This window comes from Pelmatolapia mariae, linkage group LG10_11, assembly GCF_036321145.2.
Source record: "Pelmatolapia mariae isolate MD_Pm_ZW linkage group LG10_11, Pm_UMD_F_2, whole genome shotgun sequence".
NCBI lineage: Eukaryota > Metazoa > Chordata > Actinopteri > Cichliformes > Cichlidae > Pelmatolapia > Pelmatolapia mariae.
The window spans coordinates 48,186,602-48,202,286 of NC_086236.1; the positions used below are offsets into that span (position 1 = coordinate 48,186,602).

At 39.4% G+C, this 15,685-nt stretch overlaps 1 long non-coding RNA gene across 1 annotated transcript; it reads left to right on the top strand.

The window, feature by feature from the left end:
• The first annotated feature begins 8,890 nt into the window (after positions 1–8,890).
• LOC134636024 (uncharacterized) lies at positions 8,891–11,554 on the top strand. Its single transcript, XR_010094996.1, has 3 exons — positions 8,891–8,961; positions 9,073–9,138; positions 11,380–11,554. It is a non-coding gene; the product is annotated as an uncharacterized LOC134636024 (long non-coding RNA).
• Positions 11,555–15,685: the final 4,131 nt, after the last annotated feature.

Genomic DNA, 15,685 nt, shown 5'->3' on the forward strand with positions numbered 1-15,685 from the left:
GTCTCTCCATCTGTCCTCCCTGCATCTTCATTTCTGGTTAGTTCTGTTAGTATTTCCAGTTTAGGTTTTCTTAGTCCATGCTTACCCTCGCCATCTCTGTTGAATCCACTTGCGCTCAATAAATACTCACCTGCACCAGAGCTGCTGCATTTTGGGTCCTTTCTACAAACTCCACACGTCTGCCACACCGGACGTGACAGTTTCAAGTATTTTTAAAACTATTATAAATCATACTGGTGAATTTTGATAGATTATATGAAAGCATGGGCTTCTGTACAAAGGATACATATATTGCTGAGTTCCCTTTTATATTAAAAGCTGCTTCTTCTACTGTAAGCTTCTATTAGTGAAAATCTGCCATTAATATATTATCTGTAATTCAATATAATATTGACTTATGTGTTCTTTAATACTTTGTAAAAATTAAATATGTCCCATCCATCAGAAGTGCCCATCTCTTTATGGCTGCTTCCAGGAGGATAATAACCAGTGTCAAGAAGCTCAAATGATGTCAAATTGCGCTCTTAAACATAACAGTTCAGTTCACTGAACTCAAATGGCCTCTACAGTCACCAGATCTCAATCCAAAAGAGGACCTCTATGATCTGTATGGTGGATCGGGTGATGACATTACATATTATCTGATCACCTGATCCATCATATAGATAGATAGAGAGAGATGCTCTCTTTAGGGGTCACAACACCAGAGGCCCTGCCTCTATGTCAACCCTGATCCCAGCTTTCTCCTTTTTCACACCAACCCTCATCATGTCCTCCTTCACTGCATCCATAAACCTCATCTGAGGTCATCCTGTGTCCTCCTGCCTTTGTCCAGTATATCCACAATCCCTCTTCTGCGTATGTCCGAATCATCTCAGCCTTGTGTCTAACTTTCTCTCCATACCATTCAGCACCAGCTGTCCTTCTTGTATATTCATTTCGGTTTCCTGTCCCTCCTGCAGACTCCAAATCGCTGATGTAATCCCACCCTCACTGTGAACACATCTGTCACTCCTATTGCAACCTCACCACTGCCTCACTGTCCTCATACATGTCCTGCACCAGCCTCACATCCTGACTTACCTCATGCAGTACCACAGTTCCTCTCTTAGCATCCCATCATATTATTTTGCCAGATCCACAAAGACACAGTGCAAGTCTTTCTGACCTTCACTATACCTCTGCATCAACACACTCAAAGCAAACATCACATCTGCACTGCTCTTTTTCAGTGAGAAGCCATACTGCTGATCATTAATGATCATCTCTCTTCTTAACCTAGCTTCAACAACTCTTTCTTGGTGTGTCTCATCAGCTTTATCCCTCTGTAGTTACTACAGCTCTGCATATCACCCTTGGTCTTGAAAAATGGTACCAGTACACTATTCATTCCTCACTCTCCAAACTTGTGTTAAAGTCCTCAACATCTCCATACCGGCACAGATATGTCATGTGGACCAACTGCCTTTCCTCTCTTCATAGCTGCCCTCACTCCCTCCTTTTTAATCCCCTGCACTTCCTGTCTACCTTCTCCATCTCCCTGACTATCCTACTTTCTCTTAGCTAATCCTTTGAGGAACTACATGAAAGTGTCCAATCCACCACTAAGTCTTCTTGTCCTCTTTTCTCTCTCCAAAAGATACACCAAACACCTTCTTTGCCTTTCTCTCACCATGTCAGTTGTATTTCCCCAGTCATCTGGCAACTCTTTTCTTCCACCCAGAGAATGTCTCTACTCCTCCCTGAACTAAAAACTGCACAACATTCTTCCTTCTTTAGCTTCCATCATTTAGTTCTTGTCTCTGCCTTCACTCTCTTCCTCTTCTTGACGTCCAAAGTCATCCTACAGACTATTGTCCAATGTTGCATGGCTACATTCTCTCCTGACACCACCTTGCAGTCTCCTATTTCTTTCAGACTGACTCTTCTGTTTAGGATGTAAGCCACCTGTGTGAACTTTCTTCCTCTCTTCTACGTCACCTTATGTTCCTCCTTCTTCTTGAAGTATGAGTTCACCCCAGCCGTTTCCATTCTTCCTAATTTTGACCTTCTGCATTTCTCTGCTTAACACCATACCTATCTAACACCTCCTCATTATCTCTCTTTCCTTCACCTACATGGCTACTGAAGTCTGCTCCAATCAACACTCTCAACCACTTTATCAAACTAACTGCAGAATTCCTTTTTCTCTTCGAACTGACAACCAACCTTCAACCTCGTATCCTGCACACACAGTAAATCTACCTTCCTTCTCTCCATTCATATCAGCCAGCTCTCTCCCTTTGCCAGTCATAGTACCTGCACACTCCTGCCTGCCCTTCTCTTCGACTCTTAACAGGCTTCTCCCCTTTTCTCTTCCATTGTCTTTGAATAGTAGCACAGTTTCCATCAGCTCTCTGTTGGCCAATAGCACAAGAGGCAGTAATTGTTAACACAGGTACCGACTGATCCGATATAGAAATACACCAGATGCCATTCCTGAAACAGCCCTCTCTGTTTATCTGGGCTTCGGAGAACACTCCCAACTCCACCCCCAATACACTATCAGTCAAAAATGTGGACACCTTTTGACTTAATGTTTGTTTGCTTTTTTTTACTACTTTCGACATTGTACATACAAATTGAAGACATCAAATATATGAAGCAATATATATGGAATTATATAGCAAAGAGATAGCTGATATATAACTCTAAATATGTTTTATATTTTAGATTCCACCCTTTGTTTTGTTGACAGCGCTGCAAACATTTGGCCTTCTCTCAGTGAGCTTCATGATGTAGTCACCTGAAATGGTTTCACCTCACAGGTGTACCTTGTCAGGGTTCATTTGTGGAATTTCTTTCAGTCTTTATAGGGTTTGGACCATCAGTTGTGTTGTCCAGAAGTCAGGTTGGTGCACAGCTGACAGCCCTATTTGACTACAGTTAAAATTCATATTATGGCAACAACCAATCAGCTAAGTAAAGAGAAACTACAGTCCATCATTACTTTAAGAACTGAAGGTCAGTCAGTCTGGAAAAATTCTAAAACTTTGAATGTGTCCTCAAATGCAGTCGCACAAAACATTAAGCACTACGACAAAACTGTCTCACATGAGGCCCGCCCCAGGAAAGGAAGAGCAAGATTCCCCTCTGCTGCTGAGGATATATTCATCCGAGTCCAACTTTGGTTCTACCTGCCATGTCTTTGTGCGACGCAGAAAAGGTGAATGGATGGTCTCGGCATGCGTGGTCCCCACTGTGAAGCATCGAGGAGTTGGTGTGATGGTGTGGGGGGGAGGGCTTTGCTGGTGACACAGTTGGGGAGTCATTCAAAAATGAAAACACATTGTACCAGCATGGCTACCACAGTATCCTGCAGTGACATGCCATCCCATCTGGTCTGTGTTTAGTTGGACCATCATTTATTTTTCAATGGGACAATGACCCCAAACACACCTCCAGACTGTGTAAGGGCTCTTTGACCCAGAAGGAGAGTGATGGAGTGCCTACCAGATGGCCTCCACAGTCACCTAACCCAATCCCATTGGAGATGTTTTGGGATGAGATGGAGCACAGAGCGAAGGCAGAAGGACCAACAAGTGCTCAGCATCTTATGCGTATTTCTGTTTTCCATTCAGAAAGAACAAACTGTCCACAGCCTTCTGTCATTATTTTCAAACTAGTTACACTAAGCTACTATAAAAATGCTTATACAGAAAAAAAATGTTTGATCATCATCAAAAGCCAGATATTTCAAAGTTTCATCTATGAAATATCTGGCACACAGTCCACTGTGTGTGTATATATATGAATTTTTTCCCCTGTGGTAATAATACTTTTAGATAAATACTAAGTACTTTTCCACTACTGATGTATATAAAATAAAATTAGGCTGTAAATTTAAATCTTACTTTAGATAAATCTTAGTATGTGCTTTTATAATGTGTACTAAATTGTAGTAAAAAATGTCAGGGTTCCTTTGTTTCATGTGTTCAGGCCTGTACAATAAGCCTGAGTCAGAACTGAGCAGAGAATTGTAGCTCACTCTGCTTCCAACTTAACTGAAGCCCTGCACCTCCCCCATAGCTGCTGCAGTGGGGGAGGGGCGGGCGAATGTTTCCAGCACTTTGGCAGGTCTGAAGGCAAAAGAGTCCAAACCAGGACTAGCAAGGTGTACCTAATATAGCTGTTTAGTGTGTGTGTAAAATACATAAATAATATGGTAATTGCTCTTTCCACTACTGATTTATATAAAGTTAAATTAGGCTGTAAAACTAAATCTTACTTTAGATAAATTTTCTTTTGTTATTTCATAATGTGTGCTAAACTGTAGTTAAAATAAATGTCAGGCTTCCTTTATTTCATATATTGTAGCCTGTAAATGAGGTTTGAGAGTCAGAGCTGAGGAGAAAACTTTGGCTCTCTCTGCTGCTCCATCAGTGACCCTCCCCCTCCCCCCGCGCACCTGCACTGCAGCTCGCAAACTTTTGCAGGGCATGTGACGTCATTCAGTCCACAGTCGGAGTAGCCGTTTAAGTGGAGCTCTGAAGACTGCAAAGCTTTCTGCAGGTAAGATTTCACATTTTTACTGTATGAAAACTGTTCAAATGCTGTTTTTCTAAGAAACAAAAGAAAAAGGTATCTTACATTAAGTTAAATTTTTTTAAACTTAATGATACCCCAGTAAATATACTTTTTTTATTGAACAATGCATAAAGTTAGTCTCAATCTATATTTTATTACAATTAACTATGCATAATTTTTCTTATAATTGAACATAGGAACAAAAAACGATTCCTTCGTGATATATTTAACACTAAATTTTATGCCAAACCTACCGTCCCCTCCCCCTCAATTCCTGGCATTTTCTATCTGTATTTGTCTTCAGTCTCGCTCTTAGAAATATAAAATTAACGTAAGAAATTATTATTGGATCTGGTTTTTTAGTTTAAAGGGAAAAATGTACGCTTAATTACAGTAAAAACATGATTTTTGCAAGAAAACCGGAAGTTAGGGATTTTTCTCAGTTTCAGTGAGTAAAAATCTATAATGAAAAATCCTATGCAGTGTTTTGGTTGCAGACCTGTGTGAGTTCCAGCCTTTTAACAAGGCAGCTTAGTGGAATGCTTTTTAATTGTTCACAAACTTTATTAAAGATAACAAGCGGCCAAACTGTGGTTTGTACCGTTTTATTTAGGGTATCTCTTTAAGGCATTTTATAGCTAGACTGGTTTTTTCCCCCTTCTTTTTAAGTCACAGTTTTAGCCTAGAGTTAGTCAAAAGGCATTTTTATTCCGAGCGCTTTAATCTTTTGTTAAAACCTAACCTCAGTCGCCCAGCTATAACATCTATCAAGTTAGCGTTTCAAAATATGTAAAGGAAATGGCTGAAGTGTGACGCATGCGCGTAGCAATGCTTCAACTTTTGTTGTCTTAAAGTGTTTACAATCCAAAATGACTGAAATCATTGTCCTCCTTTATCCATCAAATATAAACGTTCCCACGTGTTTAAGCCAACATGGCGTTTTACGGTGGTGTTGATGTTTCAGTGACTGAGCGGCGTCTGTCCGTCCAGTATATTTACTGGCGTATCCGCACATCAGCATGACCCAGCTGAGCAGCGTTTAGCCTGGTTTGTCTTATTCCTCACGTTTGTTTGTCACTGTCAAACATAACTGGACAGAAGGCCTGGCGCTCTGCTGCTAAAGTGGGCTTCAGACAGTGTTTTTCTGTGGAACATCAAGGCTGTCATGTAGTATTCATTTGGCTATTCAAAGCAAATAATGTACATGCTTATACAAAATGTAAGCCTTTGTATAGTGTGTTATAATTGTGCCTTCCAACAATTGAAAGTGTGTTTATGTGCTGTCTCTTTGGCTGCTATGTTTTAGTGTTATAATAAGACTCACCTTGGAGGCAACAATAACATGCTGTCCTAATATTGTTTTATGTACAGAGAGTTATTAATAAAAGTATGTTAAAAAAGGAAATGATGTCACTCTAACAGTGTAGCCATCAGAAGGCATATAAGCTATCCTATATGACACACTGTTTTTTAAATGCCTAATACTACTATATCTAAATCGGGTGAAACATTGTGATGCTCCATGTTTTGTTTTTTTTTTGTTTTACTTTAAATTTGATAGAGTTGTAGGTCACAGTTTGTACAGCAGGTTCACCAGCATGAGCGCTCACTGCTAAGACACCTGTAGATTTATTGAGGTGAGCTACTGTAAATGAATGAGAAGAAAAAGGAGGTGGAAACGGTGGGGAGCACAGTGTAGTCCAATTATATGTTACACATGAGTAATGGGCTGCATCAAAACTGTTGGTGCACTTTTACTGTATCACCTCCAAGTCATTATTGACTGTAACTGGATTATTTAAATAAAACTGAGAAGTAACTTTGACTTTTGTCTTTGGTATTAGGTGAAGGAAGCCACGGCAGCAAGTCAAGCACAGGTATGTGCCTTCTTATCGAATATTTGAACATGTAGTCTTTAATCGTTACTGAATTGTACGTAGGAGTGTCAAACAACAGCACAAACAACAGATACTACAAACTATTATCTGCATTAAGAATCATTATCAGTTAAGGAGGGAACAGGTGATTCTTAGATCAGATGTGATTGTTTTCTAAATGTGATTCTTTGTTGCTCTTAATATGAACAACTGCTGCTAGAAGAATACTCATGTGTGTCACATCGGCCCCACGTTCTGCATAAAATGTAAATAAAATAGGCATTGATCAGAAAATCATTTGAAGCCTCTGTACCTGAAAATGGCACAAGGACAACAAATGGTTAAAACCCAGCATTCTATAATATAAACGATGTAAGCCAGATATGAGAAACAGTCCCAAACAGACAGAAGAAACAGGACAGAGGTGGATGAATATGAAGGTTTGAATAAAGACAGAAAGTTGTTGAACGTAACGTTTGTTTGCAGCCTGTGTCCACATGGCAGACCTGTGCAGTCCTCTGCAGTCTGATACCACGGTCATGCCATAACATCTTATTTTACTCACAGCCAGGAATACACGAGCTCAATGAAGTCTTATAACTTTAAAAATGTATCTTTTCACATGTGAAATATTATGTTATTAAGAAGGTTGAAATGGTGAGCAGATTTTCAAATGACAAATTTATTTGGATTTATTCAAAGTATTTATGTCACAGATAGTTTTATCCACTGAGAATTTATTTTACATTTAATTTCATGTATAATGTGTGTTTACAAGCACCGTCTCATGGTATATAATCAAGCAATAGGACAAAGTCAGCATCACAGCAGTGGTATGTTTTAAAGAAATCTTTGGTTGATTATTTTTATAAATGTATTTTTCCTACACAAATTTAAAAAATGCTTATTAACCAGGTTTCCCACATGCTCAGTGATCTTATGGTCATATTTAGTTTTTGGCTTCATTAGCTTCCAGCTGGAAGCTGATGTCACTTAAATCCCTGTTTGGAGAAACAGCTTTTCCTGTTCAGGAGAGAACATGTAGAATTCCTTACTAGAGGACCTCAAACTGAATCCTGACTGGCATCATCTTAAATTTAAATGGGCACTGGTTTTAAAATAAGATTAGTCTTCTATTCATGATCTCCTGCTTGTTGTTTTATGGTGCATTGTTAGTGTTGTGTATCTTAACCTCCTAGGACCTGGCGCCCACATATGTGGACATCACATTTTGGGTTGTCTCGACGAAAATACGAAATTTTGCTCTACAAGGGAGGGATATCCACTTACGAGGACATTATACTGCCACTGTTCTATCGAAATTTAAAACAAATGCCCTCATATGTGGATCTCATTGTTCTGAGAAACAAGAGAGGTAAAAAAATTCTGATAATTCTTTGTTTTTACATCAGGTCCCAGTCAGCCCAAATAGCAAAGAGAAATTAAAAATGCCATGAAAGAGTTCAGGTCATAGGAGGTTAAAGCTCGTGACAATAGAAATTAGCTTAGGTTATACATTTTACAGTAATGTCATGTTATAGACTTCTCTCTTCATAAAAAATGTCCACATATAATTGCATCCTTTCAATATTTATTTCTTACATTGCAGACGATAATGTGGCCCTCGCATGCAGCGATGACGGCTGTTCTGATAGTGGTGGTAAGTGTTACCTGCTCACTAGTACAGCTGTTGGTATACTGCCTCATGAATAAGCTGCATTTGTGATAAACTGCTATACAACTGCAAGTTATGTATGTGACACTGACTAATATTAGAGAGTGACGTTAACCTGTTAGCTTGGGTTCCTATTGGTAAAATGAACTGGGTGGCATGTTACAGCCAAATAAACACACTGTTGGCAGAGTTCAGTGCTCAGTAATCTATAGAACAGATAACACTTGATCATGTACACTCACTCTATAGTGAGCTCTTTTATTACAGCAAGAACTAGACTCACAACTCATGAAAAAAAGGACATCTCAGAGATCTGTGGTTTTATCACCACGACCCAGATTCTAAATTAAAAACTGATACATCTGTCCAGTGCATGTTTACACAAATGCCACCTTTGAATGGCTGTGCTGCATTTTTTTTTATTAAATTATCTTAACTAAAAGGAGAGTAATTTCATTTCTAGGATGACATAGTGACACTTGGAGAAGTTGAGATTGCTCCTTTGCACGTTGTCGTTGCATCTTTGTTTTTTGTCATATTTGTCAACAATACTGTTTGTGTTTGAAGTTTTTCGTGACTCCTGATGGCTAATATTTGACATCTGGTATCAGTTATAGATGAAAGTCCCACAGAAGCTACTCCGTGTCGCCCAGAGAAATGAGAAAGGAGGAGGCAGTGAGATGGATGAAGGTCAGGTTTTTCACAGAGTCATTCAGTACAAAAACTCAGTGAATTAGGAAGATGTGGCACATGAATGTTTCTGTTTTTCAGATGGAAGTTCTGAGCATTTCTCCTATCAAAAGAGACCGGAGCACACCAGTGAAGAGAGTTCAGATGTAGATGGTGAGTTTAAGCATTTGTCTGACATGTTGTGTGTATTCTACTCAAATTGTATTCCAGTACAATCTGCTTTGTACAATAACAGCTACCATTGTTTGTCTGTTTCTGTTTTAGAAGAGAGCAAGGAAGCAAGACTGGCTCTGAGGAAAAGGGGAAACACCAAAGTGGCCAAAGCAAAGGGTGAGATCTTTTAAGCTTTAAATGTATTTAAAATTTTCTGTTTGCAGTATATGAATCAGGTTGTAGACATGACTTTATTTCCTTATAGTTTTGTCCTCTGTGGCAGAATATATGCCTACACAAACACAAAACTCTTGATAATATTGATCCAGAATTATTTCATTGGTAAGTAGACATAAATTAATAAAAAGATTTAAATATCGCTTCACATTGAGTTGAAGAGGAGAATGCAGGCAGGGTGGAGTGGGTGGAGATGGGTGTCAGGGATGATGTGTGACAGAATAAAGCAGCAAGAGCGAAAGGGAAGCTTTACAAGATGGTAGTGAGGCAAGCTATGATGTATGATTTGGAGATAGTGGCTCTAACAAAAAGACAGGAGGCTGAGCTGCAGGTTTTCATTGGGAGTGACCAGGATAGGGTGAGATGGAGGCAGATGATCTGCTGTGGCCACCCCTAAAGGGTGCAGCTGAAAGAATTAATGCTTCACATTCATTGTTACATCTATGATTAGTTAGGCTACCTATTATGGTAAGGGACTAGTTTAACCTGCTGTGTTGCAAGAACAACATTATAATACACATGGCAGCGTTCTGCAGGTCATTTAAAAAGTCTGAAATTAAAACGAAGAAAAATACAGTCTGAAAATGTCTTATAATATTGTGAAAGAAAATTTCCGTTAAAGGTCCCACGATTTACCACTTAAAGACAAGCACTTTATATCAATGTTATTTTCTTACAATGCATATTTCAGTTTCCACCAAAATACCACACAGATGTTCTGCTTTAAAATCAAAAGCTTTAAAATGAACTAGAAGGACAGCTGGGCCCACCACTGTCAGTGAGAGGTTTGTGAATGACAGAAACAGCTAATGGTAGCACCAAAGCTAATGGAGTAGACTATATGGCTGCTGATCACTGACTGACTGCTGAGGCTCTCATTTGGTGTTGGCTCAGCGGTATCGTATCGTTTCCTGTTTCATTGTTAGATAAACTATAGGAATGCCTTGAAGACACAAAGACCTGGATGGCCTCTTATTTTCTGCTTCTTAATTCAGATAAAACTGAGGTTATTTTACTCGGCCCTAAAAATCTTAGAAATATGGTATCTAACCAGATTCTTACTCTGGATGGCATTACCTTGGCCTCCAGTAACACTCTGAGAAGCCTTGGAGTCATTTTTGACCAGGATATGTTCTTCAACGCACATATTAAACAAATTTATGACTGCTTTCTTCCATTTGTGCAACATCTCTAAAATTAGAAATATCCTGTCTCAGAGTGATGCTGAAAAACTAGTTCATGCATTTATTACTTCCAGGCTGGACTACTGTAATTCACTATTATCAGGAAAAGCCTCCCTGAAAAGCCTTCAGTTAATCCAAAATGCTGCTGCAAGAGTCCTGACAGGGACTAGAAAGAGAGAGCAGATTTCTCCTGTTTTGGCTTCCCTTTATTGGCTTCCTGTTAAATCCAGAATTCAAAATCATGCTCCTCACATACACGGTTTTAAATAATCAATGACCTTAATGACCTTGTAGTACCATATCACCCTATTAAAGCACTTCGCTCTTGCACTTCAGGCTTACTTGTTGTTCCTAGAGTAAGTATAATGGGAGGCAGAGCCTTCAGTTTTCAGGCCCCTCTTCTGTGGAACCAGCTTCCAGTTTGGATTCAGGAGAGGGACACTATCTCTACTTTCAAGATTAGGCTTCAAATACTTCAGATACTTCATATTTTTTCAATATTATAGTTTTATCTTCTTTTGAAAAACCAGCCTGTTTCAGTACACTTCTCAATAATCATGATTGATCAGATATTATAATATTTGCCTTATTTAAGACAATTGCAAATTATTAAAGTCTGACAGTTTGTTTTTGTTTTTTTTTACAAAAAGTTTTATGGTGAATTATTTTACCAGCAGTATCTAGTTAGTATCTGATTTGCCTAGATGCAATAAGTAGCTGTGAAAACAAAATGTATCAAAGTCAATTGGCTGTTGTTTCATTTTTTAAGTACATTACTCAATAATTGATCCCATGTTTCTGTAATCTTTAAAATACTAAACTTTAAAGTGATTACTACATATCTTGGGTACAAATTTTTGAGTAAACCGTTCAGCCTACAGTTGGGTTAGGCATTTCCTGTAAATATATACAAGCAGAACCCAGTTTCTAATAAAATCTACAGTTGCATACATGTTTTAAAGTTAACCGTCCACATTGTGTTTTGTGTCATTTGTAGAGAAACCCTGTGTGAAGGTCAAGAGGCCGTGGAGTGGAGTGGAGAAAACAGCAGTACAAAGACGGTTATCAGCTTTTCTGATTTGTCCTTTTGGCAGGCATACAAACAAATCAAGTACTTAATGATCACTTTGTTGGTGTAAGTCATGAGACTTAACAATTACTGACCTAACAACTGTTACCCTTCTGGAATTGATGTTCCATTGTGTAATAAATGGAGTTTGCTTTTGCTGCAGCTTTCTGGGAAGTTATTTAGTATTCTGTTTATGTGTAAATTTCAAATTGTTTAACTTACACATTATTTGGTTGCACTAAAATAGAAAATAGAAGAGAGTAACTGTAAAAAGAAAAAATTTGTACAGACAGAAACGAACTCAAAAGCACCCCCTGGTGAAAAATCACCCGAATAGCACCCTATGGCAATGTCCTCACTCTGATAGTAAAATGAGTTTTTTTTCTACTTGAGTGTTTTAAGATTTTGAGGTGATTTTTGGTGTCAGGGGGCCACCCAGTGTTCAAAAATGGCAAAGGTTTGTCTGCAAGTGTAGCAGAAATGGTGGTCCTCACTTGTATAGTGCATTTACCCGGTCCTCACTCCGGATGCAAGACAGGAATGTGTGTGTGTGTGTGTGTGTGTGTGCACTAAACGGTGTCCAAAAACTCCCGGCTCTTTAATGTGTGACAGCGTTATATGTGACTCAATACTGTTGCATAAAAAAGACAGTTACATTTTGGCAGACCACATTTAAACCGACTGACTTACTTTTTTTTCCCATAATTTACTCCTACTTAAAGATTTAGTGAAATACAGTAAGAAAGAGAGACAGATAAGGGAAGAGGATGGTTTGGAGGATTGGTAAGATTGGAGGTGGAGCATGTCCAGCCGCTTGGAACGGAAAATGGAGGCAGGGGCGGCTGAGGGAAGGAAAGATAGGTGAGTTGAACACAAGGAGGGAGCAATCAAATCTTTCCAGCACAGAGGTTATTAAGCTATTGAACTCATATAGAGGTGTAATAGATGGCAGTGAACCGTGTGTGACAGAGTGTGTGCTGTGTATGTAAAACTGAGGGTTAATGCTGCTAGCTTTTAATGGTAATTCTGGCCTGTCACTCTTCTAAAGGCCATCTCTGCGGGCCATCAGCCAGCCGCACGCGAACACGGGCACACTGAAAATGTCACCATTATCACAGTAGGCTGTGCACGAGTGTGTGTTTTTGTCTCAGTGGGTGCACGCTGAATCACTTCATTGTTTTCTGCTCAATCAGCTCTCATTTCTTGCATTTCCCCCCTCCTCTGTTTGCTGCTTTTTTGTTTTTCTCCTGCTCCTCACCACTGCCTCTCTCCTCCTCCTCCTCCCTCTGTATTGACTAGACAGGCTGTAAATATTTACATGTACTGAAACCCCACCAATCGATCTCTGTCCATTTCTGCCTCCCATTGACGGGGATCACTTACATTCCCAGCTCTCTCTGTAATTGGCTCTTTTTCTTTTTTTTTCCAGCTGATTTTCATTATTTACATCATCAGTGTCTCCAAGAACCGCTGCTCCGATTTTTAACATTTCTTTTAAATAACTGACAGCCAACATTGTCTCTCGTGTGTAGCAAATGTTTTATCAACATGGGGCCTGGCTAAACCATTGATAATGCATGGAAACATGGCTGTCAAAAGACACTTTGTTTTTTGTTTTTTACTCGCTGTTGTTTTTAGGGTGGGTCGTTTTTTTTGAAAGCCATGATTTCTGCAGAAAATCTATGTTTCTGGAACATGTCAGATTTTTTCATTTTACTGTAGGCTTGTTTAGACACCCGGCTACGGTACATAAAAATCCTCACATGCAGACAGTCTGGATGTTTTGCTCCTTTTGGCCTTCTTGATTTTATTCCATTCATTAATCAGTGTCACAAACCATGAAGATACAAATAAAACGTTTAAAATCTGTCCTTGGGTTTCACTTTGAATGCAAGGTCCAAAGGTCTTCTCAGAAAGAGCCATTTTTGAGCTTTTCTTTGTTTTAATTTCTGTTCTGAAATGCACGCCCACATACATGTCGAGATATACCCTCAGACTTTCAGCACTTAGAAAGCTTTTAATCAAACAGGTCTGCACAGACCAGAGTACTGTATCTCATCTCAGTGCAGCCCTGCATAATCAGTGTTATGCTTATCGGTGAAGAGAGCTCACAGACTGCTGGTAAAGTAACTTGTGTTAGAGTCAATGTGCGTTTGATTTGCTGTAAATGGTTATTCGGTTAAATATAATTATTTGCTTGCAGTGTTAAAGCAAGCAGTCTAATATGGTTTCTGGACATTATAGCAGCTGGGTTAGGTTATCTGGAAATTGGATACGGGGTTGAGAAAATGGATGGATGGATGGATGGATTAAAAAAGCAGCTGTACATGTGCATGATGGCTGTATTGCAGTGACTTGCCTATGAAGGAACAATGAAACACCAACTAATGTAATCATTAATATGAGCAGTGGTTCTATTTTAAAACGCACTGCGACTGTCAGCAGTGACACAGATACACAGAGAGGGTCAATTTGCTGGATCACGAGAGCGATACTGAAGACTGAAGAGGAGTGGCACAAGGATAGTGGAATGGGATGGGACTCATAAAGCACCACAAGCCACATTTCTCCTTCATTCAGAGCCTTATTCTCGATAGTTTAAGCACTTTAACTATCTCACACCCAAGGCCAATTTAGAACCATTAGTTAACCTAACATGAATGTCTTTGGACTGCGGGAGAAGGCGGGAAGAACCCAAAGGAAACCCACGCAGACACATGGAGAGCCAGAAACCTTCTGGCTGCAAGGCCACAGTCCCAAACACTGTGCCGCCCAAAACTTGGTGGTCTTGTGATCTTCTAAAACCTTTAACACAGTTTAGAAAAGAAAAATCTAAAAGAATACACACAAATTGACTAGAAAGTGTTTCTTTTAACATGTTTTAATTCCTTTAGGAGTTAAAACATGCACCAATAAATGAATGATGAACAAAAATCTTGTAATAACTCGATTTCTTTTATTGGTTAGGGCTAAATAAGTAAATGGATGGATGGAACGGATGGAGTTCTCAATTTTCTGATCCTAGGGAAGGTATCGTGTCTATCTATAGCCTGATGTGTGGCATGCTGGGTAATGCTTCCTGACAATGACTCTCTATAGATTCAGACAGCTTTCAACTGACTGAATAGGAATTGGACCTCTATTCACCACGATGCCCGAAAGGTCTAAACTCAGGGTGTGTGTGTGTGCATGCATGTGTGTGCGTGCGTGTGGATCTCATAGCACTGCATAGAGGGTCGTGTATTGTTTTGTCCTCTGGGAGATCAATGACATTCCCCTCCTTTGAGTCCACAGATTATCTGTCTGCCTGCTTGTTTGAAACTCTGTCTGTCTTTCCATCTGTGAGCTTGCCCTGCTTTCTCACCTCTGCTCTCCGATCCTCGGTCCTTCATTGTGCTTTTAACGTTTTGCCTTCTTTCACCACACGTTCATCAAAATGTAGAATTTAAGGAAGACGCTTTAAAACTTAAAGAACACACACAAGGCCACTCTTAATGAATGAGTGGATTCAACTATTTGTTGATAGTTATTGTCTTTGAATTCAAGGAGATCTGTTTCACTTTAGTAGAAGTGAAGGCAAGCAAAAGCTCCCCCTTGCGACTTTGCAATAATAATAAAGAAAAAGGAAAAAAAAAACAGAGAAGAATGGCGTTATCTCCATGGAATATATCAAAATATGACCCCAACACCTTACACACCTAAAGTCAGACAGAACTAAGGCTGCATCTGCCGCTTTACTCTGGGAAGAATAATGGGTGAACGAGATCTGAAGTGTTTGTTATTTTGGTGGGGGATGTAATATTTGCCGTTACTTCTTTGCTGGCACAGGCTCAGTAAGTGATTGTAAAAGTTACTGACATGGATGCTAAGAGATAGATGAGAGGTTCTGACCCCTGCTTCTGCAACCACATGTGTTCTCCTTCTGCCTCGAGGATCAAATCCCCACTTGCCTACCCCCTCTGCTCCCCGTCTGCTTAAGTGAAAAACTCTTTCCCAAGATAGTCATACGCTTGAAAAACCTTGTAGACAACAAGGACTCAGCATACTCCATGGTATTGACATTCTGAATTGCATGGAAGATGAAAACTAATGTTATGATACCCTACAGATGAAATTGCAGTTAGTTTACAAATAAAGACAAGCAGAGCTGACTGAACATACGGTACACAGAGCCTGGACATATAATCAACTGTATTATAATTTACAGAGGATCTTTAAGAGACAAATTTCTCTC